Genomic DNA, 16,664 nt, shown 5'->3' with positions numbered 1-16,664 from the left:
GCCGCCCCGTCGGACGGACGCGCCATCCCGTCGCCATGGCGACCGAGCCCCCTGCGCCCCGTTGCCATAGTGATCCAGGGCGCCCCGCCCCGTTGCCGTGGAGACCAGTGAGCGCGGCCCGCGCGCCTGCGCCCTGGAGGCTCAGCCCCGCCGCCTGGGAATTCATTCATTCATTCATTCAGTCGTGTTTATTGAGCGCTTGCTGTGTGCAGAGAAAGAAAGGAAAGAATGAAAGAAAGGAAAAAGAGAAAGAAAAAAAGAAAGAAAGAAATAAGAAAGGAAAAAAGGAAAGAAAGAAAGAGAAGGGAAAGAAAGAAAGGAAAGAAGGAAAGGAAAGAAAGAAAGAAGGGAAAGAAAGAAAGGAAAGAAGGAAAGGGAAGAAAGAAAGGAAGAAAGAAAGAAGGGAAAGAAAGAAAGGAAAGAAGGAAAGGGAAGAAAGAAAGAAAGAAAGAGAGAAAGAAGGAAGGGAAAGAAAGGAAAGAAGGAAAGGGAAGAAAGAAAGGAAGAAAGAAAGAGAGAAAGAAGGAAAGGAAAGAAAGAAAGAAGAAAGAGAGAGAGAAAGAAAGAGAAAGAAAGAAAGAAAGAAAGGAAAGAAAAGAAAGAAAGAAAAATAAGCGCAGGGGAAGTCCAACTTGACAACATATAGAGCCGGTCCCTACCCAACCGTGGGCTCACAGTCTAGAAGGGGGAGACAGACAACAAAACAAAACATATTAATAAAATAAGTAGAAAAAATGTATACCAAAAAATGAATAGTGTAATAAATGATAAATATGTACAAACATATATACAAACATAAGTACAAGTTGGCAACCTATAGAGACGGTACCTACCCAACAATGGGCTCACAGTTGTACTTCCCAAGCGCTTAGGACAGTGCTCTGCACACAGCAAGCGCTCAACAAATACAATTGAATGAATGAGTCAATCAGTCAGTCGTATTTATTGAGCGCTTACTGTGTGCAGAGCACTGGACTAAGCGCTTGGGAAGTCCAAGTTGGCAATATATAGAGACAGGCCCTACCCAACAGCCGGCTCACAGTCTAAAAGGGGGAGACAGACAACAAAACCAAACATACTAACATCTTGTCTGATAGACGAGTAAAATAAATAAATAAATAGAGTAATAAATATGTACAAACATATATACAGGTGCTGTGGGGAAGGGAAGGACGTAAGATTCATTCAATCGTATTTATTGAGCTCTTTCTGTGTGCAGAGCACTGTGCTAAGCACTGGGGAAGTCCAAGTTGACAGCATATAGAGACGGTCCCTATCCAACAGCGGGCTCACAGTCTAGAAGGGGGGACAGACAACAAAACAAAATATATTAATAAATAGAATAAATATGTACCAAAAAATGAATAATGTAATAAATAATAAATACGTACAAACATGTATACAAACATAAGTACAAGTTGGCAACATATAGAGACGGTACCTACCCAACAACGGGCTCACAGTTGTACTTCCCAAGCGCTTAGTCCAGTGCACTGCACACAGCAAGCTCTCAACAAATACGATTGAATGAATGAATCAATCAATCAATCGTATTTATTGAGCGCTTACTGTGTGCAGAGCACTGGACTAAGCGCTTGGGAAGTCCAAGTTGGCAACATCTAGAGACGGTCCCTACCCAACAGTGGGCTCACAGTCTAAAAGGGGGAGACAGAGAACAAAACCAAACATACTAACATCTTGTCTGATAGACAAGTAAAATAAATAGAGTAATAAATATGTACAAACACATATACATATACACAGGTGCTGTGGGGAAGGAAAGGAGGTAAGATGGGGTAAGATTCATTCAATCGTATTTACTGAGCGCTTACTGTGTGCAGAGCACTGTGCTAAGCGCTGGGGAAGTCCAAGTTGACAACATATCGAGACGGTCCGACCCAACAGCGGGCTCACAGTCTAGAAGGGGGAGACAGACAACAAAACAAAGCATATTAATAAAATAAATAGAATAAATATGTACCAAAAATGAATAGTGTAATAAGTAATAAATACGTAGAAACATATATACAAACATAAGTACAAGTTGGCAACATATAGAGACGGTACCTACCCAACAACGGGCTCACAGTTGTACTTCCCAAGCGCTTAGTCCAGTGCACTGCACACAGCAAGTGCTCAACAAATATGATTGAATGAATGAATCAATCAATCAATCGTATTTATTGAGCGCTTGCTGTGTGCAGAGCACTGTACTAAGCGCTTGGGAAGTACAAGTTGGCAACCTATAGAGACGGTCCCTACCCGACAGTGGGCTCACGGTCTAGAAGGGGGAGACGGAGAACAAAACCATACTAACAAAATAAAATAAATAGAATAGATAGGTACAAGTAATGAATAGATGGGGGAGACAGACGACAAAACGAAACATGTAGACAGGTGTCAAGATCGTCAGAACAAATAACAATAATAATAATAATGACATTTATTAAGCGCTTACTATGTGCAAAGCACTGTTCTAAGCGCTGGGGAGGATACAAGGTGATCAGGTTGTTCCACGTGGGGCTCACAGTCTTCATCCCCATTTTACAGATGAGGGAACTGAGGCCCAGAGAAGTGAAGTGACTTGCCCACAGTCACACAGCTGACCGTTGGCAGAGCTGGGATTTGAACCCACAACCTCTGACTCCCAAGCCTGGGCTCTTTGCACTGAGCCACGCTGCTTCTCTAAATAGAATTAAAGCTCTATGCACATCATTAACAAAATAAATAGAATAGTAAATATGTCCAAGTAAAATAAATAAGAGTGATAAATCGGTACAAACATATATACGGGTGCTGTGGGGAGGGGAAGGAGGTAGGGTGGGGGGGGATGAGGAGGAGGAGAGGAAAGCGCTTAGTACAGTGCTCTGCACACAGTAAGCACTCAATAAATACGATTGATTGAAAAAGGGGGCTCAGTCTGGGAAGGTGTCTATCATGCTGCCCCCTCCCAAACGCTTGCCCCAGCACTCCGCACAGGGTAAGCGCTCAATAAATACGACAGATCGATTGGCCCGTGGTGAGGGGGGGAGGCTAATAATAATGATAATAACGATGGCATTTGTTAAGCGCTTACTATGTGCCAAGCACTGTTCTAAGCACTGGGGGGAATAGAAGGTGATCAGGTTGTCCCACATGCGGCTCACAGTCTTCATCCCCATTTTAATGGTAATAATAATGATGGCATTTATACAAGGTGATCAGGTTGTCCCACGTGCGGCTCACCGTCTTCACCTCCATTTTAATAGTAATAATAATGATGGCATTTATTAAGCGCTTACTATGTGCCAAGCACTGTTCTAAGCACTGGGGGGAATAGAAGGTGATCAGGTTGTCCCACATGCGGCTCACAGTCTTCATCCCCATTTTAATAATAATGATGGCATTTTTTAAGCGCTTACTATGTGCCAAGCACTGTCCTAAGCGCTGGGGAGGTTACAGGGTGATCAAGCTGTCCCATGTGCGGCTCACAGTCCTCAAACCCATTTTAATAGTAATAATAATGATGGCATTTATTAAGCGCTTACTATGTGTCAAGCACTGTTCTAAGCGCTGGGGGGAATACAAGGTGATCAGGTTGTCCCACGTGCGGCTCACCGTCTTCACCCCCATTTTAATAGTAATAATAATGATGGCATTTATTAAGCGCTTACTATGTGCAAAGCACTTGTTCTAAGCTCTGGGGAGGTTACAGGGTGATCAGGTTGTCCCACGTGCGGCTCACAGTCTTCACCCCCGTTTTAATAGTAATAAAAATGATGGCATTTATTAAGCGCTTACTATGTGCAAAGCACTGTTCTAAGCGCTGGGGAGGTTACCAGGTGATCAGGTTGTCCCATGTGTGGCTCACAGTCTTCATCCCCGTTTTATTATTAATAATAATAATAATAATAATAATAATGGCATTTGTTAAGTGCTTACTATGTGCCAAGCACTGTTCTAAGCGCTGGGGGGAATACAAGGTGATCAGGTTGTCCCACGTGCGGCTCACAGTCTTCACCCCCATTTTAATAGTGATAATAAAGATGGCATTTAAGCGCTTACTATGTGCAAAGCACTGTTCTAAGCGCTGGGGAGGTTACAAAGTGATCAGGTTGTCCCACGGGGGGAGTTCACAGTCTTAATCCCCATTTTACAGATGAGGGAACCGAAGCCCAGAGAAGTGAAGTGACTTGCCCAAAGTCACACAGCTGACAGTTGGCAGAGCCGGGATTTGAACCCATGACCTCTGAAGCCAAAGCCTGGGCTCTTTCCACTGAGCCACGCTGTGTGCCAAGCACTGTTCTAAGCGCTGGGGGGATACAAGGTGATCAGGTTGTCCCATGTGCGGCTCACAGTCTTCATCCCCATTTTAATAATAATAATAATAATGATGGCATTTATGAAGCGCTTACTATATGCAAAGCACTGATCTAAGCGCTGGGGAGGTTACAAAGTGATCAGGTTGTCCCACGGTGGGGCTCACAGTCTTAATCCCCGTTTTACAGACGAGGTAACTGAGGCCCAGAGAAGTGAAGTGACTTGCCCAAAGTCACTCAGCTGACAATTGGCGGGACCGGGATTTGAACCCGTGACCTCTGACTCCAAAGCCCGGGCTCTTTCCCACTGAGCCACGCTGCTTCTCATTTTACAGATGAGGTAACTGAGGCACAGAGGAGTGAAGTGACTTGCCCAAAGTCACTCAGCCGACAATTGGCGGGGCCGGGATTTGAACCCGTGACCTCTGACTCCAAAGCCCGGGCTCTTTCCCACTGAGCCACGCTGCTTCTCATTTTACAGATGAGGTAACTGAGGCACAGAGGAGTGAAGTGACTTGCCCAAAGTCACCCAGCTGACAAGTGGCAGAGCCGGGATTAGAACCCACGACCCCTGACTCCCAAACCCGGGCTGTGGCTGCTTATCCACGCTGCTTCAATAATAATAATATATGTATATATGTTTGTGCATATTTATTACTCTATTTATTTATTGTACTTGTACATATCTATTCTATTTATTTTATTTTGTTAATATGTTTGGTTTTGTTCTCTGTCTCCCCCTTTTAGACTGTGAGCCCACTGTTGGGTAGGGACTGTCTCTATATGTTGCCAACTTGGACTTCCCAAGCGCTTAGTACAGTGCTCTGCACACAGTAAGCGCTCAATAAATACGATTGATTGATTGATTGATTGATTGTGGGATTTGTTAGGCGCCCGCTATGTGCCAGGCAGTGTACTGAGCGCTGGGGTGGATACAAGTCATTCAGGTAGGACACAGGCCCCACTTCATGTGGGACTCACAGAGAAGCAGCGTGGCTCAGTGGAAAGAGCCCGGGCTTGGGAGTCAGAGGTCATGGGTTCAAATCCCGCCTCCGCCACGTGTCAGCTGTGTGACTTTGGGCAAATCCCTTCACTTCGCTGGGCCTCAGTTCCCTCATTCGTAAAATGGGGATGAAGACTGTGAGCCCCACCGTGGGACAACCTGATCACCTTGTTTCCCCCCCAGCGCTTCGAACAGTGCTTGGCACATAGTAAGCGCTTAACAAATATCATCATTATCATTATTACTATTATTATAGTACACTAGAGTGGTTAAGACATGTTCTGAGTGGAGGGAAATCGCCGAGGCCGGGATCTTTGCCAGCTTTGACACTTGGGTTTGTTGTAGTAATAACGTGGCTTAGTGGAAATCAATCAATCGTATTTATTGAGCGCTTACTGTGTGCAGAGCACTGGACTAAGCGCTTGGGAAGTCCAAGTTGGCAACATATAGAGACGGTCCCTACCCAACAGTGGGCTCACAGTCTAAAAGGGGGAGACAGAGAACAAAACCAAACATACTAACAAAATAAAATAAATAGAATAGATATGTACAGGTTAAATAAATAAATAGAGTAATAAATATGTACAGACATATATCCATATATACAGGTGCTGTGGGGAAGGGAAGGAGGTAAGATGGGGGGATGGAGAGGGGGACGAGGGGGAGCCCGGGCTTGAGAGTCAGAGGTTATGGGTTCGAATCCCGGCGTCACCACCTGTCTTCTGTGTGACTTTGGGCAAGTCACGTCACTTCTCTGGTCCTCAGTGGCCTCATCTGCAAAATGGGGATTAAGACTGTGAGCCCCACGTGGGACAACCTAATCACCTTGTATCCCCCGCAGCGCTTACAACAGTGCTTGGTACATAGTAAGCGCTTAACAAATGCCATCATTATTATTATTATTGTTCATTCATTCATTCAATCGTATTTAATTTAATTTAATGATGGCATTTGTTAAGCGCTTACTATGTGCAAATCACTGTTCTAAGCGTTGGGGAGGTTACAAAGTGATCCGGTTGACCCACGGGGGGCTCACAGTCTTAATCCCCATTTTTCAGATGAGGGAACTGAGGCCCAGAGAAGTTGAGCGCTTACTGTGCGCAGAGCACTGGACTAAGCGCTTGGGAAGTCCAAGTTGGCAACATCTAGAGCCGGTCCCTACCCAACAGCGGGCTCACAGTCTAGAAGGGGGAGACAGAGAACAAAACCAAACATATTAACAAAATAAAATGAATAGTTTAAATATGTACAAATAGAGTAATAACTACATACAAACATATAAACATATTTACAGGTATATATAATGATGGTATTTATTAAGCGCTTACCATGTGCAAAGCACTGTTCTAAGCACTGGGGAGGTTATATGGTGATCAGGTTGTCCCACGGGGGGGCTCATTGTCTTAATCCCCATTTTACAGATGAGGTAACTGAGGCCCAGAGAAGTGAAGTGACTTGCCCAAAGTCGCACAGCTCTGCCCTCGCGCTTAGAACAGTGCCTGGCCCATAGTAAGCGCTTAACAGAGCCCTTCGAAAACATAAATACACTGCGGGGGTCTTTGCAGGGAAAAACCCAGGGAGGAACACGACAAACTTTGATAATAATCAATCAATCAATCAATCGTATTTATTGAGCGCTTACTGTGTGCAGAGCACTGTACTAAGCGCTTAATAATAACCGTGACACAATCGCTGAGGGATATATGCAATAATCGGCCGCATATATACCTCATATATACCCCCATCTTACCTCCTTCTCTTCCCCACAGCACCTGTATATATGTATATATGTTTGTACAGATTTATTACTCTATTTATTTATTTTACTTGTTCATATCTATTCTATTTATTTTATTTTGTTAGTATGTTTGGTTTTGTTCTCTGTCTCCCCCTTTTAGACTGTAAGCCCACTGGTGGGTAGGGACTGTCTCTATACTTCCCAAGCGCTTAGTACAGTGCTCTGCACACAGTAAGCGCTCGATAAATACGATTGATTGATTGATTGATATATACCTCGGTTCCCTCATCTGGGAAATGGCGATTAAATCCTCCTTCGACCGTGAGCCCCACATGGGACGGGGACCGTGTCCAACCCGACAAAATCCCTTTTTCTTATTTATTTGGGAGTTTACTTTGATTTCTTTGGGGCCTTTCCCCGATCCCCCGCCCCCCTCGGCGCACACTTACTAATAATGGCATTTATTAAGCACTTACTATGTGCCAAGCACTGTTCTAAGCCCTGGGGAGGTTACAAGGTGATCAGGTTGTCCCACGTGGGGCTCACAGTCTTCATCCCCATTTTACAGAGAAGGGAACTGAGGCACAGAGAAGTGAAATGACTTGCCCAAAGTCACACAGCTGACAATTGGCAGAGCCGGGATTTGAACCCGTGACCTCTGACTCCAAAGCCCGGGCTCTTTCCACTGAGCCACGCTGCTTCTCACTTTACAGATGAGGTAACTGAGGCACAGAGGAGTGAAGTGACTTGTGGAGGTTACAGGGTGATCAGGTTGTCCCACGTGGGGCTCACAGTCTCCATCCCCATTTTACAGATGAGGGAACTGAGGCACAGAGAAGTGAAATGACTTGCCCAAAGTCACTCAGCTGACAATTGGCGGGGCCGGGATTTGAACCCGTGACCTCTGACTCCAAAGCCCGGGCTCTTTTCCATTGAGCCACGCTGCCACTCTAGGTGCCAAGCCCTGTTCTAAGCGCTGGGGAGGTTACAAGGTGATCAGGTTGTCCCACGGCGGGGGGCTCACAGTCTTCATCCCCATTTTACAGATGAGGGAACTGAGGCACAGAGAAGGGAAGGGATTGGAACCCGTGACCAATGTCACGGAAACTGCTTCTCCGTGTGATTCTCAGCAATAAACAGATACATTCCCTGCCCACAGCAAACTGACAGTCTAGAGGTGAGGTTGAGCGCTCAGTCCAGTGCTCTGCACACAGTAAGCGCTCAGTAAATACGATTGAATGAGAGGAGACGGGCATTAATATCAAAATAATAAATGAGGGATGTCGACAGAAGCGGTGTGGGGCTGGGATGGGGGATGAATAAAGGGAGCAAGGCCAGGGCGACGCAGAATCAATCAATCAACCGTATTTATTGAGCGCTTACTGTGTGCAGAGCACTGTACTAAGCGCTTGGGAAGTCCAAGTTGGCAACATATAGAGACGGTCCCTACCCAACAGCGGGCTCACAGTCTAAAAATGAGTGGGAGAAGAGGAGAGGGAAAGCAGTGTGGCTTAGTGGGTAGAGCCCGGGCCTGGGAATCATTCATTCATTCAGTCGTATTTATTGAGCGCTTACTGTGGGCAGAGCACTGGACTGAGCGCTTGGGAAGCACAAGTCGGCCACAGATAGAGACAATTCATTCATTCAATCGTATTTATTGAGTGCTCACTGTGTGCAGAGCACTGGACTGAGCGCTTGGGAAGCACAAGTCGGCCACAGATAGAGACAATTCATTCATTGTCGTATTTATTGAGCGCTTACTGTGTGCAGGGCACTGGACTGAGCGCTTGGGAAGCACAAGTCGGCCACAAATAGAGACAATTCATTCATTCATTCATTCATTCAATCGTATTTATTGAGCGCTCACCGTGTGCAGAGCACTGGACTGAGCGCATGGGAAGCACAAGTCGGCCACAGATAGAGACAATTCATTCATTCAGTCGTATTTATTGAGCGCTCACTATGTGCAGGGCACTGGACTGAGCGCTTGGGAAGCACAAGTCGGCCACAGATAGAGACAATTCATTCACTCATTCATTGTCGTATTTATTGAGCGCTTACTGCGTGCAGAGCACTGGACTGAGCGCTTGGGAAGCACAAGTCTGCCACAGATAGAGAGAATTCATTCACTGATTCATTCAATCGTATTTATTGAGCGCTTACTGTGTGCAGAGCACTGGACTGATGCTTGGGAAGCAAAAGTCGGCCACAGATAGAGACAATTCATTCATTCATTCATTCAGTCGTATTTATTGAGTGCTCACTGTGTGCAGAGCACTGGACTGAGCGCTTGGGAAGCCCAAGTCGGCCACAGATAGAGATAATTAATTCATTCATTCATTCAATCGTATTGAGTGCTCACTGTGTGTAGAGCACTGGACTGAGCGCTTGGGAAGCACAAGTTGGCCACAAATAGAGACAATTCATTCATTCATTCATTCAATCGTATTTATTGAGCACTCACTGTGTGCAGAGCACTGGACTGAGCGCATGGGAAGCACAAGTCGGCCACAGATAGAGACAATTCATTCCTTCAGTCGTATTTATTGAGCGCTTACTGTGTGCAGAGCACTGGACTGAGCGCTTGGGAAGCCCAAGTCGGCCACTGATAGAGACAATTCATTCATTCATTCATTCAGTCGTATTATTGAACGCTTACTGTGTGCAGAGCACTGGACTGAGCACTTGGGAAGCACAAGTCGGCCACAGATAGAGACAATTCATTCATTCATTGTCGTATTTATTGAGCGCTTACTGTGTGCAGAGCACTGGACTGAGCGCTTGGGAAGCCCAAGTCGGCCACAGATAGAGACAATTCATTCACTCATTCATTCAATTGTATTTATTGAGCGCTTACTGTGTGCAGAGCACTGTACTAAGCGCTTGGGAAGTACAAGTTGGCAACATATAGAGACGGTCCCTACCCGACAGCGGGCTCACAGTCTAGAAGGGGGAGACAGGCAACAAAACAATACACGTAGACGGGTGTCAAAATTGTCAGAACAAACAAGTGGTGCAGCGTGGCTCAGTGGAAGGAGCCCGGGCTTTGGAGTCAGAGGTCATGGGTTCGAATCCCGGCCCCGCCACGTCTGCTGTGTGACCTTAGGTAAGTCACTTCACTTCTCTGAGCCTCAGTTCCCTCACCTGTAAAATGGGGATGATGACTGTGAGCCCCCCGCGGGACAACCTGATCACCCTGTATCCCCCCAGGGCTTAGAACAGTGCTTTGCACATAGTAAGCGCTTATTAAATGCCATTATTATTATTATTAAATAGAATTAAAGCTCTCTGCGCATCGTTAACAAAACAGAATAGTAAATATGTCGAAGTAAAAGAAATAGAGGAATCAATCTGTACAAATATATATACAGGGGCTGTGGGGAGGGGAAGGAGGGAGGGCGGGGGGGATGGGGAGGAAAAAGGGGGCTGAGTGTGGGAAGACCTCCTGGAGGAGGTGAGCTCTCAGTAGGGATTTGAAGGGAGGAAGAGAGATAGTTTGGAGGATGTGGGGAGGGAGGGAATTCCGGGACAGGGAAAGGACGTGGGCCGGGGGTCGATGGCGGGATGGGAGAGGACGAGGCCCAGTGAGGAGGTGAGCGGCGGCGGAGGGTGCGGGATGGGCTGGAGAAGGACAGAAGGGAGGTGAGGGAGGAGGGGGCCAGGGGATGGATGGACAGCCTTGAAGTGGACTCCACTACTTGCCAGCTCTGTGACCTCGGGCAAATCATTTCACTTCTCTGTGCCTCAATCAATCAATCAATCAATCGTATTTATTGAGCGCTTACTGTGTGCAGAGCACTGGACTAAGCGCTTGGGAAGTCCAAGTTGGCAACATCTAGAGACGGTCCCTACCCAACAGGGGGCTCACAGTCTAAAAGGGGGAGACAGAGAACAAAACCAAACATACTAACAAAATAAAAGAAATAGAATAGATATGTACAAGTAAAATAAATAGAGTAATAAATATGTATCTACATATATACAGGTGCTGTGGGGAAGGGAAGGAGGTAAGATGGGGGAATGGAGAGGGGGACGAGGGGGAGAGGAAGGAAGGGGCTGAGTGTGGGAAGGCCTCCTGGAGGAGGTGAGCTCTCAGCAGGGCCTTGAAGGGAGGAAGAGAGCGAGCTTGGAGGATGGGCAGAGGGATTGGGGGCATTCCAGGCCCGGGGGAGGACGTGGGCCGGGGGTCGATGGCGGGACGGGCGAGAACGAGGCCTAACGGTGAGGAGATTAGTGGCGGAGGAGCGGAGGGTGCGGGCTGGGCTGGACAAGGACAGAAGGGAGGTGAGGGAGGAGGGGGCGAGGTGATCATCATCATCATCAATCGTATTTATTGAGCGCTTACTATGTGCAGAGCACTGTACTAAGCACTTGGGAAGTACAGATTGGCAACGTGTAGAGACAGTCCCTACCCAACAGTGGGCTCACAGTCTAAAAGGGGAAGACAGAGAACAAAACCAAACATACTAACAAAATAAAAGAAATAGAATAGATATGTACAAGTGTGTACAAGTGATGGATGGACAGCCTTGAAGCCCAGAGTGAGGAGTTTCTGCCTGATGCGCAGATTGATTGGTAGCCACTGGAGATTTTTGAGGAATCTCCTCAGTGAACTCATCTGTCAAATCAATCAATCAATCGTATTTATTGAGCGCTTACTGTGTGCAGAGCACTGGACTAAGCGCTTGGGAAGTCCAAGTTGGCAACATCTAGAGACGGTCCCTACCCAACAGTGGGCTCACAGTCTAAAAGGGGGATTAAGACTTCGCTCTTCTAGGGCTGACCTTCTCACTGGGCCTCCGTCTTGCCTATCTCGCCACCAACCCCTGGCCCGTAATAAGAATAATGATAATGGCATTTGTTAAGCGCTTACTCTATGCGCAGCACTGTTCTAAGCACTGAAGGCCCTCAGGTTGTCCCACGGGGGGCTCACAGCCTTCATCCCCATTTTACAGATGAGGGAACTGAGGCCCAGAGAAGTGACTTGCCCAAAGTCACTCGGCTGACAGTTGGCGGGGCTAGGATTTGAACCCATGACCTCTGACTCCAAAGCCCGGGCTCTTTCCACTGAGCCACGCTGCTTCTCTCGGGGCCTCAGTGACCTCATCTGTCAAATGGGGATTAAGACTTCGCTCCTCTAGGGCTGACCTTCTCACTGGGCCTCTGTCTTGCCTATCTCACCACCAATCCCTGGCCCATAATAATAATAATAATAATGGTATTTGTTAAGCGCTCACTATGTGCAAAGCACTGTTCTAAGCACTGGGGGGATACAAGGCGATCAGGTTGTCCCACGGAGGGCTCACAGTCTTCATCCCCATTTTACAGATGAGGTCACTGAGGCCCAGAGAAGTGAAGTGACTTGCTCAAAGTCACAGAGCTGAGAATTCTTGACTGTGAGCCCGCTGTTGGGTAGGGACCATCTCTATATGTTCCCAACTTGTACTTCCCAAGCGCTTAGTACAGTGCTCTACATACAGTAAGCACTCAATAAATACGATTGAATTGAATTGAAATTGGCAGAGCCAGGATATGAACCCGTGACCTCTGACTCCAAAGCCCGGGCTCTGTCCACTGAGCCACACTGCTTTGGACGCCCTCCCTCCTCATATAATAATAATAATGGCATTTATTAAGTGCTTAGTATGTGCAAAGCACTGTCCTAAGCACTTGGGAGGTTACAATGTGATCAGGGTGTCCCACATGGGGCTCACAATCTTAATCCCCATTTTACAGATGAGGGAACTGAGGCCCAGAGAAATGAAGCGACTTGCCCAAAGTCACCCATCTGATAAGTGGCAGAGCAGGGATCTGAACCCGTGACCTCTGACTCCAAAGCCCGGGCTCTTTAATAATAATAATAATGATGGTATTTGTTAAGCGCTTACTATGTACAAAGCACTGTTCTAAACGCTGGGGGGTTGCAAGGTGATCAGGTTGTCCCTTGTAGGGCTCCCAGTCTTAATCCCCATTTTACAGATGAGGGAACTGGGGCCCACAGAAGTGACGTGACTTGCCCAAAGTCACACAGCTGACAAGTGGCGGAGCCGGGATTGGAACCCATGACCTCGGACTCCAAAGCCCGGGCTCCTTCCACTGAGCCACGCTGCTTCCCCTAGCAGCAGCGGGCTGTAGATGTAAGCAGGTTATCCCACATGGGGCTCACGGTCTTAATCCCCATTTTAGAGATGAGGGAACTGAGGCCCAGAGAAGTGAAGTGACTCACCCAAAGTCACACAGCTGACAATTGGCGGGGACGGGATTAGAACCCACGGCCTCTGACTCCAAGCCCGGGCTCTTGCCTCTAAGCCACTCTGCTGCTCTCCTCATTCATTCATTCATTCAATCGTATTCATTGAGCGCTTACTGTGTGCAGAGCACTGTGCTAAGCGCTTGGGAAGTCCAAGTTGGCAACATAGAGAGACGGTCCCTACCCAACAGTGGGCTCACAGTCTAGAAGACTAGTCCCCCTCTCCATCCCCCCATCTTACCTCCTTCCCCTCCCCACAGCACCTGTATATATGTATATATGCTTGTACCTATTTATTACTCTATTTATTTATTTTACTTGTACACATCTATTCTATTTATTTTATTTTGTTAGTATGTTTGATTTTGTTCTCTGTCTCCCCCTTTTAGACTGTGAGCCCACTGTTGGGTAGGGACTGTCTCTAGATGTTGCCAACTTGGACTTCCCAAGCGCTTAGTCCAGTGCTCTGCACACAGTAAGCGCTCAATAAATGCGATTGATGATGATGATGATCACTCTATTTTACCTGTACATATCTACTATTCTATTGATTTTGTTAATGATGTACATCTAGCGTTAATTCTATTTGTTCTGACGACTTGACACCCGTCCCCATGTTCTGTTTTGTTGTCCGTCTCCCCCTTCTAGACTGTGAGCCCGCTGTTGAGTAGGGACCGTCTCGATATGTTACCAACATGTACTTCCCAAGCTCTGCACACAGTAAGCGCTCAATAAATACGATTGAACGAATGCGTGAATTAAACGCCCAATAAATGCGATTGAATGAATAAATGAAATGCCTGAGGGGACTGGGGAACCGTGGAAGGGTCTTGAGGAGCGGGGCGACGCGGACTGAACGATGATTTAGGTAAAAAGATGCGGGCAGCAGAGCTCCCGCCTTACCTCCTTCCCCTCCCCACAGCACCTGTATATATGTTTGTACAGATTTATTACTCTATTTAATCAATCAATCAATCAATCCATCGTATTTATTGAGCACTTACTGTGTGCAGAGCACTGTACTAAGTGCTTGGGAAGTACAAGTTGGCAACATATAGAGACAGTCCCTACCCAACAGTGGGCTCACAGTCTAAAAGGGGGAGAAATATATGTTTGTACAGATTTATTACTCTATTTTACTTTACGTATTTATTCTATTTATTTTATTTTGTTACTATGTTTTGTTTCGTTGTCCGTCTCCCCCTTCTAGACAGTGAGCCCGCCGTTGGGTAGGGACCGTCTCTATATGTTACCAACATGTACTTCCCAAGCGCTTAGTCCAGTGCTCTGCGCACAGTAAGCGCTCAGTAAATACGATTGAATGAATGCATGAATTAAACGCTCAATAAATACAATTGAGTGAATAAATGAAATGCCGAGGGGACTAGGGAGCCGTTGAAGGGTCTTGAGGAGCAGGAAAACGCGGACTGAATGATGATTTAGGTAAAAAGATGCAGGCAGGTGAGCCCTTGCCTTACCTCTTCCCCTCCCCACAGCACCTGTATATATGTTTGTACAGATTTATTACACTATTTATTTATTTTAGTTTACATATTTATTCTATGTATTTTATTTCGTTAATATGTTTTGTTGTCTGTCTCCCCCTTTCATTCATTTATTCATTCAATCGTATTTACTGAGCGCTTACTGTGTGCAGAGCACTGGACTAAGCGCTTGGGAAGTCCAAGTTGGCAACATATAGAGACGGTCCCTACCCAGCAGTGGGCTCACAGTCTAGGAGGGGGAGACAGAGAACAAAACAAAACTATTAAAAAATAGTATAAAAAAATAAAAATAGTATGACAAAATAAAATAAATAGAATAAATATGTACAAATAAAATAAGTAGAGTAATAAGTTCGCACAAACACGAGCCGTGAAACGTGAAACATGAGACGATGAGGGGGCCCCCTCCCCACAGCACCTGTATATATTCATTCATTTATTCATTCATTCAATCGTATTGAGCGCTTACTGTGTGCAGAGCACTGTACTAAGCGCTTGGGAAGTACAATTTGGCAACATATAGAGATGGTCACTACCCAACAGTGGGCTCACAGTCTAAAAGGGGGAGAAATATATGTTTGTACAGATTTATTACTCTATTCGTTTATTTTACTTTACATATTTATTCTATTTGTTTTATTTTGTTAATATGTTTTGTTTCGTTGTCCGTCTCCCCCTTCTAGACTGTGAGCCCGCCGTTGGGTAGGGACCGTCTCTATATGTTACCAACGTGTACTTCCCAAGCGCTTAGTCCAGTGCTCTGCGTACAGTAAGCGCTCAGTAAATACGATTGAACGAATGCATGAATTAAACGCTCAATAAATACAATTGAGTGAATAAATGAAGTGCCAAGGGGACTAGGGAGCCACTGAAGGGTTTTGAGGAGCAGGAAAACGCGGACTGAACAATGATTTGTTCAAGGCCCTGCTGAGAGCTCACCTCCTCCAGGAGGCCTTCCCAGACTGAGCCCCTTCTTTCCTCTCCCCCTCGTCCCCCTCTCCATCCCCCCGTCTTACCTCCTTCCCTTCCCCACAGCACCTGTATATATGTATATATGGTTGTACATATTTATTACTCTATTTATTTATTTATTTATTTATTTTACTTGGACATTTCTATCCTACTTATTTTATTTTGTTGGTATGTTTGGTTCTGTTCTCTGTCTCCCCCTTTTAGACTGTGAGCCCACTGTTGGGTAGGGACTGTCTCTATGTGATGCCAATTTGTACTTCCCAAGCGCTTAGTACAGTGCTCTGCACATAGTAAGCGCTCAATAAATACGATTGATTGATTGATTGATTGATTTAGGTAAAAAGATGCAGGCAGGAGAGCCCCTGCCTTACCTCCTTCCCCTCCCCACAGCACCTGTATATATGTTTGTACAGATTTATTACTCTATTTATTTTACTTTACATATTTATTCTGTTTATTTTATTTTGTTAATATGTTTTGTTGTCCGTCTCCCCCTTCTAGACTATGAGCCCACCATTGGGTAGGGACCGTCTCTATATGTTACCAACGTGTACTTCCCAAGCGCTTAGTCCAGTGCTCTGCGCACAGTAAGCGCTCAGTAAATACGATTGAACGAATGCATGAATTAAACGCTCAATAAATACGATTGAATGAATAAATGAAATGCCAAGGGGACTGGGGAACTGTTGAAGGGTGTTGAGGAGCAAGGCGACGCGGACTGAACGATGATTTAGGTAAAAAGATGCAGGCAGCAGAGCCCCCGCCTTACCTCCTTCCCCTCCCCACAGCACCTGTATATATGTCTGTACATATTTATTACTGTATTTATTTATTTTACTTTACGTATTTATTCTATTTATTTTATTTCGTTAATATATTTTGTTGTCCATCTCCCCCT

General features: G+C 45.9%; 1 protein-coding gene across 2 annotated transcripts in view; it reads left to right on the top strand.

Annotated features, from left to right (window-relative positions):
- FAIM (Fas apoptotic inhibitory molecule) overlaps nt 1-16,664 on the top strand; it is a 39,811-nt gene that overhangs the window by 187 nt on the left and 22,960 nt on the right. The gene's annotated exons all lie outside the window — the stretch shown is intronic.

The sequence above is a fragment of the Tachyglossus aculeatus genome, chromosome 1, assembly GCF_015852505.1.
Source record: "Tachyglossus aculeatus isolate mTacAcu1 chromosome 1, mTacAcu1.pri, whole genome shotgun sequence".
Classification (NCBI taxonomy): domain Eukaryota; kingdom Metazoa; phylum Chordata; class Mammalia; order Monotremata; family Tachyglossidae; genus Tachyglossus; species Tachyglossus aculeatus.
Note: the sequence above shows the minus strand (reverse complement) of the source record. Positions and strands in the feature narration are given on the sequence as shown.